This window comes from Notolepis coatsorum, assembly GCF_963971535.1.
Source record: "Notolepis coatsorum genome assembly, chromosome: 12".
NCBI lineage: Eukaryota > Metazoa > Chordata > Actinopteri > Aulopiformes > Paralepididae > Notolepis > Notolepis coatsorum.
Genome location: NC_140176.1, coordinates 107,771,929 through 107,791,416, shown reverse-complemented (window position 1 = coordinate 107,791,416; position 19,488 = coordinate 107,771,929).

Sequence of the window (19,488 nt, the reverse complement as noted above, 5' to 3'; positions counted from 1 at the left end):
GAACGCTGAACTTTGAACCCCCACAGTCTCTGACAGGAAGTGTAGTTCCAGCTATGCATGTCCTCTACAAAATGGCCGCAAAAAGTCCATAAAAATTTCCATTAACGTTTCCGGCGTGGGTAGACGATCGAAAATTGAAACCTTAAAATGATCTAATGGCACTTTTAACCTATTGCTAAACTAACGTATTGATGATAATATACATTCTACATGCTTTTGTGACATGTTAGTGATGTTAATACTTGAAAACGTTTGATTTAAAAATCACAAAAAATATGCAACACTGAAAAATATGGATTTATGACAACATGTCATTTTGGGGTCGGTACCGACCCATTAAGATTAAAGAGGAAATTAAAGAGGAATGACTAAATCCAGATTTAACACTGCCATTGGAAAGAGGAGCCTTTTCCCTATCCATAGGTGTATGATTTGGCCATAATAAGGTCAAGGTCAAGTTCAAGGTCAAATATGAATTTATAATTAAAATGTATTATAATTTATTACTGTATCTACAAATCCTTCTGTTTAATCATCTTTCCTTTATTCATTTGCTTAGATTGATCTCAAGAAGGTGGTGAATGAGCTCAGTGAGCGAGGTCGGCCGTGCCACAAGTATAACATGGTGTTATTCACCGGCACAGATGCAAAAACAAAATAAAAATCATAATTTATATTCTCCTTTGTTTCATCACAATTTACTCAGGCCTAGTAACAGACACAATATTTCTGACACTGGGAATACATTCCCTGATATCCATAAATGTCCCTAGATACCAAGAACCAAGAATTTCTCTGTTTTTCTAACTGTGAAATGCTATGTTTTTGTGGATTTACCCCGCTTTAATGGGATCACCCTGTGTTTTTGTGGTTTTTACCCCGCTTTAATGGAATCACCCTGTGTTTTTGTGGATTTACCCCGCTTTAATGGAATCACCCTGTGTTTTTGTGGATTTACCCCGCTTTAACACATTAACTGCCACAGGAATACATACCCCCAGGTCCCTAGATGTTCCTAGATACCAAGAACATGCTAATTGACCTTGTAGAAGTGGAGCAATCTTCCATTTACTTGGGCATGTACCTTTTGGCGGAATTTCTGAAAATAGGGCTATAGCTTAACAGGGAAACACTCTGCATGACTTCCAATGTTCTTTTGTTTAAACCAACAGGTTTGAGGCGGTCCAACTGTGCTAACCCCAGTTGATATCATAATGTACAAATATTTCATTTGATTCCCAGAAACGAATTTACAGCTAAAACACGATACAATCTCGCCGTATGGCTCATGAATATAGATTATTTTTCATGCAAACACAGGCCTAGTTTTCAAGTAAAAAATGACCAACATTTATATTCCAGTGTGCCCGGAATGACACATTTCTTTTATTTAAATGTTTTTATTTAACCTTAACCAGACAAAATCTAATTTACAATTCTTACCGCGCCAGCAACATTTCCACAATGGTAAACACAACAAAAACGTATAAAACACAGAGAACAACACAACAAAAAGCAATCACTACATTGTGCACATTTGGATCAATAAAAAACCAAGGTACACTTATGAGCAGCTGGTGGTAAGGACCTCAGATAACACCCGTTTAAAACCGGCTAAAGGAACAAGTGCCATCAGTTTGAGGCTTGACTGAAGATCATTCCAAGACCAAGGACCAAAATAGAAAATACACAGCCTCAGTCCACACAGCAGGTACCTGGAACCGTATTGATTGATTGATTGAAAAGTTTATTAACAGATTGCAGAATGGGTACAGTACAGTACAGCTCAATACATACAATTGTTAAGGGGATGCAGACCAGAGAAAGACTTTCGTCTTGTTTACATCAGGGTCCCCCATTTTCATTCATCATAACATATATGACATACATGACATACAGATAGACAGTACTGCTACATCTATACATTTATGACATATCAGATTTGCAAATACAGTACTGTTTGTGATACAAAAAGTGTCCAGAAAAAGAGTGTATATACATTTGACGTAGAAACTGTACATTGGAGGAGGTTGGGTGGGTGGGGTGGGGTTGGTGGGTGGGGGCTGTACATTGGAGGGGGGGGGGGACACTGTACTCTGTACATTGGAATACTGACAAAGCCATACTTGGTAATTTACTGTACAACTGGGTTAAGACATTTGTAGGGGCCAGTTTCGAATTGCAGTCTCCCGTAGGTGTTCTTTGAGAGTGTTTTTGAAAGTGGGTAGTGATTCACATTCCTTTACAGCTTTGGGTAGGGCGTTCCACATTGATGTGGCATAATTGCGAAACGTGTTTAGTTCCTTGTTTGAGCCGAATCTGGGTTTAACATGATTTGTGGAGCTCCCTCTGGTGTTGTGATCGTGGTATTCACTGACCTTTGGGAAGTATTTTGACATGTACATGGGTACCTTGGTCGCGTAGTGTATCTTGTAGACCAGGCCCATTGCAAGTCGCTGTACTCTGTCGTCTACTCTAAGCCATCCTAGGTTGTCAAAGTGGGCCGGGGTGAGGTGGGTTCTAGGAGTCAGGTCAAGCAGTAGTCTGACTAGCTTGTTTTGAGATGTTTGTAATTTGTTTTTTAGTGCCTTTGAGGTGCTTTGGTACCATGAGGTGCAAGCATAGTCGTAGTACCCTTGAATGAGTGCTCCTGCCAGAGTCTTCAGGGTATTCTTGTTTACCAGAGAGGAGATCCGGTACAAGAATCGAGTTCGTTGGTTGACTTTTTTTATTACATTGGATGCCATTTTGTGGCAGGCACTGGATCTGAGTTTGTAAGAGTCGCAAACTGGTAAAAATCTGGCACATATATACAGTGGTAGTTTGCCCAAAATGTGTGTCTTACTGGTGTTTCAATTATTTCAGTTAAACAGAAGAACTAGATATGCAGAAAGTGTTTTTGACTGTTTTCTGCAATATGGTTTGAGTCTGAGGATGGCGCTGCTCCGACCGGCTGCCTTTCTGATCGCTCCGTCGAGACTGTGCTTACTTTTGTTAATTTTTATAGTTTTAAGAGTTTTATTTGCACCAACTGTTGGTGCATTATACGTGTATGACCGTCAGTCAATCATTGACATTGGTTTAAGGAAAACTTACCGATTGGATTGCTCTCTGGATCGGATTGCTGAACAACAGCAGTGGCCCGCCGAGATCCTTTGTTGTGGCCGTGGCCAGGAGAAGGCACGACGACGTGGAAAGAGAGCTGGGGTCCGAAATAGATTGAGGTCCAAACGACACAGAACCACATTGCCCAGCATATTGTTGGCCAATGTGCAATCGATAGGAAATAAACTGGACGACATCAGAGCACGGATCCAATTCCAGAGGGACATTCGGGACTGCAACGTACTCTGTTTCACAGAAACTTGGCTGTCTCCAGACGTCCCGAATCATGCAATAGAACCGGCAGACCACTTCTTCGTTCTCCGCAAGGACCGGACGGCAGAAGAGTCACAAAAGATGAAAGGAGGCGGCATTGCTTTCATGGTAAACAAGGAGTGGTGTGATATAGGCAACGCAAAGGAATTGTCTAACCACTGCTCCCCAGACCTGGAGTATATCACCATCAAATGCCGACCCTTCTTTCTCCCGAGGGAGCTAACGTCCATCATCATGATCGGAGTATATATCCCACCACACGCGAACACTGGGGCCGCACTTTCAAAGCTACATGACGAGGTAAACAAACTCCAGACAGCTAATGTTGACGCTGCCATTCTGGTTCTGGGCGATTTCAACAGCGCGCGTCTTAAAAAGGTGTTGCCGAATTTCTATCAGCATGTGACCTGTCCCACCAGAGGCGAGAACATATTAGACCATGTATACTCGCAATTTAAGAATGGGTACAAGTCACAGGCTCTTAGTCCATTCGGTAAATCGGACCACGCCGCCATCTTTCTTTTGCCAAAGTATAGACAGAGTCTCAAGCGAACGCCGGTAGTATCACGAGAGGTTAAGCGTTGGACTGTGACGTCAGAGGAGACGCTCCAAGCTGCACTTGAATGCACAGACTGGAGTGTATTCCGTGATAACACAGCCAATATTAACGAATACACTGAAACGGTGCTTGACTTTGTCTGTACTCTGGTAGAAGAAACAATCCCCCTACCACAATTAGAATATACCCAAATCAAAAGCCTTGGGTAGATAAATCCGTCGTGAGGCTCTGAAAGTGCGCACCTCAGCCTACAACACCGGGCTGATGACAGGCAACATGGAAGAACACAAGACGGCAAGATACAACGTCAGGAGAGCAGTAATAGAGGCAAAACGGCGTTACAGGGATAAAGTTGAACTTCAGTTTGAACAGGCTGACTCTAGAGGTATGTGGCAGGGCCTCAGAACAATGACAGATTACAAAGGCACCCCCCTCAAACTGAACAGTGACATCTCCTTAGCAAATTATCTCAACACCTTCTATGCAAGGTTTGAGGCTGTGAATAACAACACCAGCCTACAAGCCACGGCAATGGGGGGGGGGGGGGTCTGCTGATGGAGACTCAGTGTTCAGGGTAACAGAGCATGAGGTGAGGCGGACCTTTAAAAAAGTGAATATCAGGAAGGCAGCAGGACCGGACGGCATCCCCGGCCGCATCCTAAAAGTCTGTGCCGACCAACTGGCCCCGGTATTCACTGACATCTTTAACCTGTCCTTAGAACAGGCTGTCATCCCCACCTGTCTGAAGAAGTCCACCATCATCCCTGTACCCAAAAAATCTACGCCCGCTTGCCTCAACGACTACCGCCCTGTAGCCCTCACCTCCATAGCCATGAAGTGCTTTGAGAAGCTAGTGAAGGGCTACATCTGTTCCTCCCTCCCCATCAACCTGGACCCCCTGCAATTTGCATACCGCCCTAACAGATCCACGGAGGATGCCATAGCCCATGTGCTGCACACAGCAGCATCACACCTGGACAAGAGGCAGGGGAACTATGTGAGAATGCTGTTCATTGACTACAGCTCAGCATTCAATACCATAGTCCCCTCCAAACTCATAGCCAAGCTCAGGGACCTGGGCTTGAACTATGACCTCTGCCAGTGGGTCTTGGACTTCCTGACGGGCAGACCCCAGGTGGTAAGAGCAGGCAACTGCACCTCCTCATCCATCACGCTCAACATAGGGGCCCCCCAGGGCTGTGTTCTGAGCCCCCTCCTCTACTCCCTGTACACACATGACTGCGTGGCACAGCGGAACAACAACACAATCATCAAATTTGCTGATGACACAGTAGTGTGGGCCTGATCTCTGCCAACGACGAGAGGGCCTACCTGGAAGAGGTAGAGAATCTGTCACAGTGGTGTCAGGAGAACTGCCTCTCCCTGAACGTCAGCAAAACAAAAGAGATGATTGTGGACTTCAGGAGGTCGGGGGTCAAGGACTACAGCCCCCTCAGCATCGACGGGGCACCGGTTGAGAGAGTGAACAGTTTCAAGTACCTCGGAGCCCACATACCCGAGGACTTGACATGGACCACACACATTGACAGTGTTGTGAAGAAGGCACGACAACGCCTCTACTTCCTCAGGCGCCTAAGGAAGTTCCAAGTCAGTCAGAAGATCCTTAGGAACTTCTACTCATGTACAATCGAGAGCATCCTGACTGGCAACATCACCTCCTGGTTTTGGGAATAGCACTGCACAAGACCGTAGCAGACTACAAAGAGTGACACGTTCAGCCGAACGCACAATTGGAGGGGGGCTTCCCACCCTCCAGAACATTTACAACAAGCGGTGCAGGGGGAAGGCTAAGAGAATCATCAAGGACTCCAGCCACCCGAACAACTGCCTCTTTGAACTGCTGCGTTCAGGCAAGCGATACCGAAGTCTTAAGGCGAGCACAGAAAGACTCAGAATAAGCTTCTATCCCCAGGCCATCAGGCTGCTCAACGAACAATAAACACTATGCAACAACCATCAAATGCACACAGCACACACATCCACACGCACACACTCACTTTAAACAAACAACTCACTGCAGCACCCACTTACACACTTTAGAACACCTAAACACACTTTACACTTTATATTTATTGGTAAAGGATTTGCACTACAACTCGTACACCTTACTGTAAATTGTACCTAAATTGTACCTCATCCCATTTCTGCTCTGCACTATATAGTATTGTATATTAGTACATTGCATAGTATATTGTATATTGTATGGTAACTCAGTTACTTCTATTCTGCATCGAACATTGTACATATGTCTATACTGAACAATTTTTACTTCTATTTTACTTCTATTTTACATGCTATACTATTTTATTTTTTATTTCATACTATTTTATTTCATACTTATCTTGTCTAACACAGTCTCTGGAGCGAAACAGTAAGACACATTTTGTATAAAAGTATTCTGTACTTCTGTATGACAACTATTAAAGAAACTTGAAACTAGAACAGGCAGAGAAGAAACAGATGTATCTGACTGCCAAGGAATGGGAGGAGACAACATTCGAGTTTCCTTTTATAATCGCTCGCTCGCTCACTCACTCACTCACTCACTCACTCACTCACTCACTCACTCACTCACTCACTCACTCACTCACTCACTCACTCATTCACTCACTCACTCACTCACTCACTCACTCACTCACTCACTCACTCACTCACTCACTCACTCACTCACTCACTCACTCACTCACTCACTCACTCACTCACTCACTCTCTCACTCTCTCACTCACTCACTCACTCACTCACTCACTCACTCACTCACTCACTCACTCACTCACTCACTCACTCACTCACTCACTCACTCACTCACTCACTCACTCACTCACTCACTCACTCACTTACTCACTTACTTACTTACTTACTTACTTACTTACTTACTTACTTACTTACTTACTTACTTACTTACTTACTTACTTACTTACTTACTTACTTACTTACTTACTTACTTACTTACTGTAACTGTAAGTTGACTTTTACTTTTAAATTGACATTTTACAATTTTACACTTATTACTGTACATTTGACTATATATTACTGTATATTTGTGGCTGTATATTTTAGAATGTATATACCTATCTCAGAATGTATATCCCTGACTGTATTTTATTATTCGTGATTTTAGATTTTGGACTACCTAAATGCTTACTGTGAGCGATCTGTGGTGCTGAATTACCCTCGGGATCAATAAAGTACTTCTATTCTATTCTATTCTATTCTATTCTATTCTAACTGTCTGAATTGGTTGAGGTTCTGTCTTTCAGGCCGTGGCTACATTAATGCGTCTGTCCTTCTACATGTGTTTTTAATTCATTGAGTATCCGTTTGTTGGGATAGCAGAGTTAATGCTGGGTCCAGATTTGTGTTCGGTAAATGGTAAATGGTAAATGGTGCATTTATATAGCAGCTTTTATCCAAAGCGCTTTACAGTTTTTGACTTGTTCCTCACATTTGAGTACACTCACACCCCGACGGCAGAGGCGACCATGCAAGGTGCCGACCTGCACACCGGGAGCAGTGAGGGGTTAACTGTCTTGCTCAAGGACCCTTCGACGCACTGCAAAAGCGGGAATCGAACCGGGAACCTTCCCGATTACCAGACGACCCCCTCTACCTCCTGAACCACTGTCGCCCCTTGATGGACAGAAAAGTTTGGAGAGGGTGAACTTTTGAAACAGACAGATGCGTTGCCAGATGGCGTTTATGCAAAGGCACGATAACTCAGTCTAATGGACACACATTAAAATAGATTTTGTGATTCAAGCTGATTTAAGAGACACAGTTATTTCTATAATGTCACCCAGAGACAAATCGTGGAGCTGCTCCCTCGACAGTGAATATATAAGGCCCTACGCTACATCACCCAGTGATCACATGTGAAACTCAAACTTCCAAACGCTTCTTTAACACTTTCAATACCACACTACAGACGGTTAACCTTTCACTACCACACTATAGAAGGTTAACACTTTCACTACCACACTACAGACGGTTAACCCTTTCACTACCACACTACAGAAAGTTAACCCTTTCACTACCACACTACAGAAGGTTATATTATCGTACTTGGCCATCGCGTCCCGCTCTTAAAGCCTATCGAGATATACCTCATCTCATGTACCTATTGTACTCCATCACGAATAAAAACAAGTACACCCACACCTGCCGGGTCCCGCCCCTATGGAGGTGTAGCCTATAAGACAGTGGGCCTGGTCACCAAACACTATTCCTCTATTTTCGTTTCCATCATAACGGATGCAGTGCACCTTATGTTAACTAGTTGTTATGAAAAGATTAGAGAAATTGCGTAATGTTGAAAGCTTACCGGAGGTTTGCTTACCCCTGGCATCTTCGAGGCATGTTTCAGCGACACGTCGGGGCTGTGCTGATGTTTCCTCGTCTGACGGCGGCAGACCAAGGGGCAGCGTACAAGGTTTGGCTATCGAGCCGGCTTGTACAAAGGTAGGCCCTGTGTCATTAGGCATCAATGTTGGTATTGGTAATGCTGTGGAGTATGTTTCGGCGCCAGGGCCGGGGTGGCTTGGTGATCGTTCCACTGCAGTGGACGTTTTCCTGGCAATCCTGGAGCACGCTGCTAACGCTAATGATACTAATGCTACTACTGCTAATGCTAACGTTGACGCTGAAATGGGTCGTTGTTCTAATAATCCCCGCCGCGGGACATTGCCGCTTTTCCCTCCTCTTGCCCGCTTCATTGATGAAGGTCAGTCGGTTGTTAATGTGGGGGGTTTCGCTGAGTCCTATTTACCTTTTTTACGGGTAAACGGGCTAACAACAGGGTGCAGGCCGGGTGTACCGTGGCTACGTAGCCAGGTAGCTTTGTTCCTGTCCCCCGGCGGGGATGAACTATGTCCCACCCGGCCGATGCTTGACAGCGAATCGGCTCGGAGGGTGGCAGTATGGACGGATGAGTGTTATACTGCTGCAGGATGGTATTTAGCAGCGGCCAGTGTTATGGCTCAGCTGGCTAGTTTCCTATCCACATTGGCGTCGGGTAGTAGGACTATGGGTCCAGCCGACATTGTAAACATGTTGCATGTTTGTGGTGTTATAGAGATCTTGACTCAGTCGCAAGCTATAACTGCGGGGAGGATTAGGAAGCTATCAACGTTTGTTGTTAGGCATGTTTGGTTGGAGCAATCTCCTCTTGGGGAAGAGGATAGGTTTTCTCTCCTCACGACTCCTTTTTCCACAGAAAGTCTTTTTGGTCATTCTGTGGAGGCGCAGGCGGTTGTTGATCTGGGTCCTACACCGCCTCACGCTGTGCAGCCAGAGGTGGGAGCATGGTCTCGTCAATGACTGTGGCGAGATCCTCGACAGGCGGCCATGTTTCCCCCGCCAGTGGTGCCCTGGGTGGAGAGTCAACAGGGTTCCACAAGGCCGACAGCCTTGGCGGCCGAGGGATCGGCCATTTTGGGTGAATTCGAGTTTGGTAAAACAAGCCGTCGTCACTTTGCCGCAAGCAGCCCGCTCCCCGTTCAATCCTCTCTCTGTTACCCACGGAAGCGGGGCTCTGATCGTTCTCCTTTGGCTGCGGGCCGCGAACCTTCCTTGAAGCGCATGCGGCCCCATTCTTCACTTCTCATGGGGACAGGGGCTGACACCCAGTTGATGGCTGAGCCTGGGTCTGTCCGTGAGAATGTTCTGTCGCGTGGCTCCTGCACCACACGTTGTGTGATGGATGAGCCTGGTGTTACAGCTGCCACTAGCTACGGTGGTCAGCAGGGGGACTCGAGACCTCTTCTGTTGAATGTACAGCAAGGGTTACCCCGGCCTCGCCTTCACCAGGCGGGGTATCGCGCTGATGCCTCCCACTCCCATCACAGCGGCAGTGGTCTGCAAAGAAGAGGCGAGCGTGATTTGGGTGGTAGCAATATCACTGCAGGGCTTCGGCGTGTAGGAGCCCATGAGGTCCTCATGCCTTGTGTGTCTAGCTGCGGAACAACTCCTCAGCATGCGCTAGAGGGGTGTTCAGGGGGGGGTGTGTGTCAACCAGTTTGATGACAGCTTCTCCCGTATCAAACCGGCCCTTTCTGTCGGGGTCCCCCCTTGGGTGCGTCGCACAGCGGGAGGGACCGGGCCAACTATCTACTGTTCCTTGCGGCCCAGCGTCAGTTGACGGCGGGTGCGCTGTGGGATTATTTTCACATATGGCGACAAGAATGCCGTTTGGAGGGGTGGATGGAGAGAACGTTGAGGAAGGGGCTTGTTTTGCAGTTCGCACAACCCCACCCTCCGTTCTCAGGTTTGGTGCCGACCCTATTGTCAGGGTCAGAAGCAGTGACAGCCCTGGCCGACGAGATCCAATCTCTGTTGGTGAAGCAGGCCGTCGTCGTGGTTCCGAGAGAGGACGCGATGTCAGGCGTCTACTCCCGTTATTTTCTGGTACCCAAGAAAACAGGGGGGGTCAGGCCTATACTGGACCTGTCCGCGTTCAATCGGTTGATTGTAGCGAGACCGTTCAGAATGTTGACGTCAAACTCCTTCTGCTTGCTGTCAGAAGGGGAGACTGGTTCACCTCCATAGACCTGAAGGATGCGTATTTTCACATCCTGATTTTCCCTCCTCACAGGAAGTTCCTACAGTTCCTGTTTCAGGGCGTAGCATACGAGTACCAGAGGTTGCCGTTCGGCTATTCTCTGGCTCCCCGCACATTCACCAAGTGCGTGGCGACTGCGCTGGAGCCTTTACGTCATCGGGGGATACGAGTTCTATTCTATCTCGACGACATTCTACTCCTCAGTTGTTCGGAGGAGGTTGCCAGGTCTCATACCAGGCTGGTGGTGGAATTCCTCACCAGGCGGGGTTTTGCTGTGAATTGGAAGAAGAGTACGCCTCTTCCCAGTCAACAGGTGGAGTACTTGGGCTTGACGTTGAGGTCGAGGCCCATGATTGTAACCCTCTCGGAGCAGCGCCGGGTGTCTATCCTTCGCATGCTCGGGGGTTTCCGTCTGGGAGGGACGGTCACGGCGCTGCAAGTGATGCGTCTGCTCGGTATGATGGCATCTGCTCACACGGTGGTTCCTCTTGGCCTCCTCTTCATGAGGAGGATACAGAGGTGGTTTGTCTCTATGAGAATAGATCCGGTGAGGGACAAATGGAAACGGTTGACGGTTCCTTTGTCGATATGGGGAGATCTCGCCCATTGGAAGAGGCTGGGTATCCTCACCATTGGGGTCCCCATGGGCAGCAGGCGCTCACACGTCACGGTCTTCACCGACGCCTCTCTCAGGGGTTGGGGAGGGACGTGTCGGACCCACGCAGTGGGGGGCAGCTGGACGGGGGTTCATGCTGGCCCATCTACCCTGCACATCAATGTGTTGGAATTGAAGGCGGTCCTCCTGGTCCTCAAACGGTTCGACCACCTGGTGGTAGGCGAGCACGTTTTGGTCAGGACAGACAGTATGACGGCAGCGGCGTATATCAACAGGCAGGGTGGGACTCGTTCCATCCGCCTGCTCCGGGCGGCGGTCGAACTTTGGCTATGGGCATCTCGCAGGCTGCGCAGTCTGAGGGCGCTCCACATTCCTGGTACAGAGAATATGGGCGCGGATATGATGTCTCGGGCGGTCCTCGTTACGACGAGTGGGAACTCTGCCCCGACATAGTCAGACAGATCTGGGATCGGTTCGAGGAGGCCTCGGTAGATCTGTTTGCGTGCCGACGCTCTCACAAGTGCCCCTTGTGGTTCTCGGTCAGTCGAGCAGATCATCCCCCCTTGGGGGTGGATGCCTTCTCGACCTTTCCATGGCCGCCCGGTCTTCTGTACGCCTTTCCTCCTGTACAGCTGTTGGGTCAGCTGTTGGAGCGGATACGGAGGGAGCGCAGGACGGTGATCCTGGTCGCGCCAGACCGGGGCACAGCAGTGTGGTTCCCGGTCTTGATCCAGCTTCTGGTCGATCCTCCTTGGGTCATTCCTTGGTCGGCGACGGCCCTCTCACAGCACAACGGGTCACTGTTCCAGTACCCGATGTTGGGCCAACGACTGTTGGTGTGGGAGGGTGAGTCTGGAGAGGATGGACCCTTCTGTGGTTGATACCATCCGGAATGCACATGCTCCCTCCACTGTCGCGCTTTACGCGGGCAGATGGCGTATGTTCCAAGAGTGGTGTAAGGCGGGGGGCTGGGACCCAGTCTCCTGCCCCCTGGATGCTGTCCTGAGTTATCTCCAGTCTCTCCTTGGTAGACTGTCGGCTTCGACGGTGAGGGTATATGCGGCGGCTATATCCTCCTATCATGAGGGGTTTGAGGGGAATGTCTTGTTCAGCCACCCTCTTGTGAAGCCTTTCCTGCTTGGCGCTCGACGCGTTAAGCTGGTGCAACGCTCTTTGGCTCCGACTTGGGATCTTCAATTGGTCCTCGGTCGGTTGTCCTTGGCCCCGTTTGAGCCGCTCGAGCAGGCGCTGTTGGGACAGCTGTCTTTCAAGACCGCGTTCCTGCTGGCTGTCACCTCCGCTAAACTCGTGAGTGAGCTCTGTGCTCTTTCGGTACGTCCAGAGTGCCTGTCTTTTTGGGCCGATTGCGGTGCCACTCTGCGACCTAATCCTGTTTTCATGCCTAAGAATATCCGGAGTTCCTTCCGCTCCCGGGATATTGTGGTTCAGGCGTTTCGTCCTCCTACTCACACTAGTGAGTTAGATGCGGGCCGTCACCTGTCATGTCCGGTCCGTGCTTTGGGAATTTACGTCAGCCGTACTCAGGACCTCAGGGTTACCGATCAGCTTTTGTTCTGTCACGGTGGTTCTCGTGCCGGTAAGGCACTGTCGACGCGGCGCCTGTCCCATTGGTTGTGCGAGGGTATTGCCCTCTGCTACACGTTGGCTGGGCGGGATCCCCCTGGGGGCGTCAGGGCGCACTCCACTCGTGGGGTGGCTGCCTCTGCCGCTCTCCTGGGTGGGGCCTCGGTGGAGGACATCTGTGCTGCGGCTTCTTGGTCCTCACCGGGTCCCTTTGTAAGGTTTTACCTCATGGACATGACCGGGGGTTCTGTCTCCCAGGCGGTTCTGGGGTCTGTGGCCTTTTCTGCTTCCCGTTCTTTGGTCGGGTAGCAGGAGTGTGTAGGTTGGGCCACAGTGTGTTGGGTCACACGTGGTTCCGCCTGTACGGTGTGTTCAAGGGGTTCTGGCTCTTTCTTGTTCGCATTCGGGTGGAGTTGACTGCGCCCCCCCTTCATTAGGAAGGATGGGGTGACAGGGCTCCCCGCACCCCTTGATGTGGGCTTACGGGTCCTCAGGGGGTACATCTGTCGGGTCTCGCGCCCGCTCTTCCCCATTATCTCGTAAGGCTCAGAGCGGGACGCGATAGCAAATACGGCACATAACGAAAGGTTATGTAGATAACCTAGTTATGTTAGTATTGGCTGAGCGTCCCGCTCTGCGCGCCCTGAGTTCCCTCTTGAGGGATCTTTTCCTGGGACGGGTTTTTGGCGAGGAAGGGTGTTTCATGACCAGGGTCATGGTTATATGGGTGGTGGCCACCATTAGGGGCGGGGCCCCATACAGGTGGGGTGCATGTGTTTTTTATTCGTGGGAGATACAATATGTATCACAGAGTATCTCGTAAGGCTCAGAGCGGGACGCTCAGCCAATACTAACATAACTAGGTTATCTACATAACCTTTCGTTGATGGCTGAGCCTGGGTCTGTCTGTGAGAATGTTTTGCTGTCGCGTGGCTCCTGCACCACACGTTGTGTGATGGGTGAGCCTGGTGTTTACGGCTGCCACTAGCTACAGTGGTCAGCAGGGGGACTCAAGGCAGAAGGTTAACCTTTCACTACCACACTACAGAAGGTTAACATTTCACTACCACACTACAGGAGGTTAACCCTTTCACTAACACACTACAGATGGTTAACCCTTTCACTACCACACTACAGAAGGTTAACCTTTCACTACCACACTACAGAAGGTTAACCTTTCACTACCACACTACAGAAGGTTAACGATAGGTTATGACTATAACCAAGTTCTGTTAATTAGGGGTGACGCTTGGCATCACTCATGCACTCCCTCGCGTACGGCACGCGCACTGAATAAATTCCACAAATGTACCTTTAATACCAGTATTAGTCTGACCACACCCCTCATCAGCTTACCTTCATAAGCAGGTGTGTGGTCACCTGCTCTCCTCCTACCCAAGCTTTCACCACAAGGTGAGGTCAAGGGCTGCAGCGGCGTCGGATGCCAAGCGTCACCCCTAATTAACAGAACTTGGTTATAGTCATAACCTATCGTTAACCTTCTGTAGTGTGGTAGTGAAAGGTTAACCTTCTGTAGTGTGGTAGTGAAAGGTTAACCTTCTGTAGTGTGGTCGTTCTGTATCATTAGCAGTGATGCCACAGATTACTTGTAAAAGTAATCCGATTACAGATTACTGATTACTCCTTTAAGAAGTAATCCAAGTTACTTTACTGATTACTTGATTATCAGAGTAACTTAGTTACTTTGAAAGTAACTAGGTTACGAAGTCGTCGTCGTTCCCCCAACAGTTTTTTTTTAAACGCTTTATTGAAAGTGCATAAATTGTTTTTAACTTGTTTCTCTGCACATAACGTAAATTGTTAAACTAGTGCTTCAGCTTCTGTACCATCAAGTATGGTAAAGCAACAGTCTATGATGCTCACAGCATTAGAGCAGCCAGCCAGTGGTTTTACAAAACCAGTGTATCCATTCACATCTAACAAATGCAGGCTGAACTATTCAATTATATCAACTGTAACTATTAAATTGTTTTTATAAATGTCTCTCTATAAACATACAATCAGTCTCTCTTTAACATGTAAATTAACTGTAAATCTGGCAAATAAGAGCTTTTGCTCTGCCACCATCAAATATACATTAATCAAAAGGGAAAGAAACAATCTCTCTCTTTTGCTGTTTGGCTGGCCTCCGAGTCCTCCTGTACCTAGTCGAAGCGTCGGCTAGTGTTGTGATTCCAGATGCTTTCAATGCAATTGGATGTGCTGTTTTTAGCGGTAGACAGTATTTTGTTTCCTCTGCATATGCATAGATGAGCGTTTTGGGGTGGAAGTCTGAACACGGAGCCCTGCTGTCACACGATTGGCGCATATGTCACATGACGTGCTGTGAAGACCCGCCCTACTCTGCCTCTGATTCGCAGACTGTGGATGGGGAATGTGATTGTACCAAAGCAGAGTCACTCACAGACAGAGTGTCCAGTCACGCCGCGGGACACATTCTTGTGTAACCCTTTCACTGCCACACTACGTCACTCCCAAATAAGAAAAACAGCTCAACATGTATTTTTGACTGTCGAAAACAAAATAAAATACTGCATTCCGCCTGCATTATGAATTTATGATGAGATAGTAACGAAATAGTAACGCACAGCCACTTGGACAAGTAACTGCAATCAGATTACTGGCTTTTAAAGATTAACGCGTTAGATTACTATTTTCGGGGGAAAGTAATCAGATTACAATAACGCGTTACTTAGTAACGCGTTACCGGCATCACTGATCATTAGGGGATCCGCTTGGCATCACTCATGCACAAAGGGAGGCCAAGCGGAGCCACTGGCCGACAAATACACCCCGCTGAAGGCCCCCCACAACCAACAGAACAGGGAGGGCCGAGCCCCCCCGACCCCCCCTAATGGAGGGCACCCCCCCTATTAGAGGTTTCCCGGGAGGGCGACGGACCCGACCGTGCGAAGAGGCACTCAAGCAACTCAACGCACAGGGTGAGCAGACCGTGGCTTGACCCCACGACTACACACACGCACAACCCGCATGCCACCGGGGAACGAACGGAGGGAAACAACCTCGTTACTGCCCCCAGAATCACGGGGTCAAGGGCAAACCCAACCCCGTGGCAAGGCCGTAGCAGCGGAGCGCGAAGGAAGACCCAGACCCACCAAAGGGACTGGACCCCCTGGAACGGGGGCCCGGAGAAGTCCATGATGCCAGCATCAAGACCCCACCAGGTGGGCACTTAGTGACCCCGCCCCCCACATCGCCAGCGTATTCGGACAAAGGCCCCTCAGTCGAGCGGGCCTTGTCCTCCCCAACAGTACACCGTCTGGCACACTGACCCTGCAACAGGCAGTCAGCATGGCCGTAAACACACAAAAAAGGTTAACCAACGGAAGCAGGCAGCGCACCGGGGAAAAAACCAGGCAACAGGCTGTTAACCCTAGCCTGGAGACTGCGGACGAGACAGGCGCCAGAAAGGACAGCTGAACACACGTGCAGGGGCACCCTCAACTGGTGAACCCGGGAGTTGACACTGCAGCAACACACCAGAGAACCAACCACCCAGGTGTCACCCTATGCAGTGGTTGGTCCCATAACCCCTCAGGAAAAAAAAACAAAACACACCTGTGGCACTGCCGCAGCCTGTGTTCCAGTTTCCAACAGGGTTATCTCGGGCCTACGGGTCAACGAAAACATTACCTCGGACCGGGCCCGGTGATACGGGGAGCACAGGGTCCCCCGAGGAGGCCAAGACCACCCCAACAGGCCCCTCTTCGCCATGCGTAAGAGAAGAGCGTAAAAATGGAAAACCAGCCCCAGCACCCCGTACTTGGTATTCCCAGGAGGTCACCCAACCAAGTACCAACCAAGACCAACCTGCATGGCGGCCGAGATCCGACGAGATCGGGCGCGTACAGGTTGGCACGGCCATAAGCCATTACGACAGTGTAGAATACAATGTACCCAACAAGGGTTCCATAGTGCTCAACCCTGTGACACCCGGACCGACCTAGCATTTTTCCCCCTGAAAAAAGCCCAAGTCCCTCAGAATACCAGAACAGCAGATCTGCATCCCCGGCGGACAACGGGTTCAACTGATCCGGACCAGCGCGACCAGAACCAGTCCCGTGCCCTAACCACGCCGACATGCCAACTCCAGGAGAAGGGTCAGATATGCGTGTTGATCTTAAACATAAAAAGAAGGCGCCACTCAGACGTTTCGGTGCGAACCGCGCCCGGCGGCCCACCCCCAGGGCGTGAGACCCTTCCACATATGTTCAGATCCATTCCGTTATCATCCCCTGATATGAACGAGAACCCATCGACAACCACACAGGGCGTCGGAAGAGGAAAACCCCCCATCCCAATTTATTTATAAAAACGCTGTTTTAACCCCAAGCAATCAAGGCGTGCCAGTCAGTTACCAATGTCCAACAGAACATCCTGAGCTAGCACTATGTGTGCGTTGGACATACCCACATCAATAATAGGCTATTTAGACCATCTTATTGAATCCCCAAGACGCCCAGGGGAACGACAAGAGGGGCGAGATGCAACCAACTCCATGAATGAATGAATGAAAACTCTATCCAACAGATTGCAGAAAGGGTACAACACAGTACGGCTCAATACACACAATTGTTAAGGGGAGGCAGACCTGAGAAAGACGGTAGTCTTGTTTCCATCAGGGACCCCCATTTCCAATTCATATAGACACATCCAACTCTTTATAATAATAAAGAAGAAGCATCACCCGTATGAACCCAACTGCACAGCTGGGAGCAAAAAACCCGTTTTCACATGATTTTACATCCAGTCACTCTTTTTAATCAGAGAGTAAGACTAGACCCTCCCAGAAAACCTTCCCACACGAGTCGTAGTCATGAGAAAGACATGCCAACTGTGAGTCACGTGACCAACTGACTCAAGTTACACATAAATCGAGCGCAGCAGACCCGTGAGCCCTACGCTCTAACTCGACACCTTAAGACACCGTAACTCATGGAAGGCGTCGCCATAGCAACACCGCTACGACGGGTGGAAACCCTGCCGGCTCCTGTTTGTAATAGGAGTTTGGCAGGATAACCCTCCCCCCCCCCCCCCCCCCCCCCCCTGCCAAGACGTCCTACCGGCTCGGCCCTGACTGGCTCAGCAGAAGAGATAAAAAATCCCCTAAACCAATCAAGTGGGAAGGAGGGGTTTATTCGACACCCCCGTAGCCATTTTGAAAACCTCCGGTAGAATGCTAATGTATAGCGTAAGCTAATACAATGCCCGCTACCCACAAAATGTGAACAGGATTTACAACAAAAAACAAGTCGCATGTGTGTGAATCCTACACCCATTGACTATGTCGTACATAGCAAAAACGCTGACCGAGAGTAACGGCTAGGCCGTGGAACGTGTGTGTACGAGTATTACTGCAACTAACAACACAGCATTGTGAGACACATATACTTAGTCCAAGCAATGGAATAACACCAGTTTCTACCTGCATGTGGAGCGTCAGGCTAATAGAACCCCCTATGACTGAGTGTATGTTGCAGACCTTGCTTAATCTCGTAACACAACACGACTCATCTCACAACGTAAAAGTGCAGATTCAAATTTACACAACCCCATCATATGATCTGTTGAAGAAACACACAGTTTGTTTGCCAAAGAAAAATAGTCCCCCTTATGTCGGGGAACTTTTTATTTCACCAGTTTTTTAAGGCACAAAATCATAGAGGGGCCGGGGAGGGTGTAAAGGAGAGGGGACACAGAGGGGAAAAGTCACTCTCAGCGGCGTCTGCCACCTCGCGCCGCTCGAGTCTTGCCACCCCGAGGAGCCCCGGAGGGACGGTAGTTTACTGTCTGCTGGTCACGACGTTCCCTACCGTCTCCTCCGGTCGTGGATGGGCCGGCGGTAGCAGAAGCGCCGTCTCTTCTCCTGGCCTTCTTGGAGGGGCCAGCAGCGGCGGCGAAGGCAGTGGTAGGGACAACGGAGACAGCTCGACGTCGTGGAAGCCTTCTGACTCCACCGGCAAGGATGGGAGGCGGAAAATGGGGTTGGAGGATGGATCTCTCCTCTGCCATCTCTCTGCATGTTGAGGTCATCAACCGCAGGGCCTTCCCGAACAGACCAGCGTCGGAGAGGGCGGCCGTCAAAAGAGGGGCTCTCTTCTTCTCTGGCACACGGGCCTGCTCCAGCCAAAGATGACGCTGGCCCAGGGTGGCCAGGGCGCGCACTTTCCCCATGGCTATGGCCAGCACCTGGGTAAGGTGCAGGACAGCTCCTGCCGCCTGGGTGATCTGATCGCATTTTACCTCGTTCAGATCCGTGCCACCCGTCATAATCCCCGATACAAATCTAGCCAGGTGGGCGATGTTAGACGCCGCAGCCAGCGATTGTGTACCAGCGATGAATGACTGGTCACCCCAATATGCCAATCGCCTAGCCGATCTACCCTGGAGGACCGGCTTGCATAAGGGTTCCCACACCATATCCGGACAGAGGAGAGCGGCCATCGGACTATCAAGCCAAGGCACGCCCTCCCCCATACCTTTGACTAACCCCGACACCCGCGTAACTGGTACGTAGGTGGGGGTTAGTCCCATGATGTTGGGAACCGCCTGACCCTGACGAACATAGGCCCCCATTGAGGGGAAAAATGGGTAGACAACGTCCACCCCTCTCACTGGGCGACGCTGCCAGAGATGACCTATGAGATCATCAGGGACAGGAGCAGGCAATGGCAGCGGCAGCGGCACACCGTTTGCGGCGGCTACCGCCATGAGCTCGGGGAACAAAGCCCGCA